Source organism: Etheostoma spectabile, chromosome 4, assembly GCF_008692095.1.
Source record: "Etheostoma spectabile isolate EspeVRDwgs_2016 chromosome 4, UIUC_Espe_1.0, whole genome shotgun sequence".
NCBI lineage: Eukaryota > Metazoa > Chordata > Actinopteri > Perciformes > Percidae > Etheostoma > Etheostoma spectabile.
In genome coordinates this window covers 36,265,225-36,265,585 of record NC_045736.1, presented here as the reverse complement: position 1 = coordinate 36,265,585, position 361 = coordinate 36,265,225, and the positions used below count along the sequence as shown (strand labels likewise).

The 361-nt window shown below is 39.3% G+C and overlaps 1 protein-coding gene and 1 long non-coding RNA gene across 2 annotated transcripts in view; one reads left to right on the top strand and one right to left on the bottom strand.

Moving 5' to 3' along the window:
• stab1 (stabilin 1) overlaps positions 1 to 361 on the top strand; it is a 122,935-nt gene that overhangs the window by 92,977 nt on the left and 29,597 nt on the right. The window lies entirely within an intron of this gene.
• Positions 1 to 361, bottom strand: part of LOC116688703 (uncharacterized) — a 14,411-nt gene that overhangs the window by 911 nt on the left and 13,139 nt on the right. The gene's annotated exons all lie outside the window — the stretch shown is intronic.

The window sequence follows — 361 nt, the reverse complement described above, 5'->3', positions numbered from 1 at the left end:
CCAACAAGCTTAAACAGGGCAAGTTTTAAATGTGTTTTTAGCCTCTAAACTTGTTCAAAATGTCATTAAAAGTGCCTACCAATGTGAAGTGATTCCTTCAGAGTGAACACAGTGAATCTGACTGATGTAGATGTAACAGAAAAGCATGAAAGTTGTGTTAATCCATATCTCCGTTCATTTCCTGTTTTCCGGTGAAGTCCACACTAGTCAACTGTAAATGTACAGGGTAAATGAACTGTTCTTATATAGTGCTTTTCTAGTCTTAACGACTTCTCAAAGCCCTTTTACATAGTACAGGAACCATTCACCATTCACACAGGTTCATACACTGTGGCTGAGGCTGCCATACAAGGAGCCACCT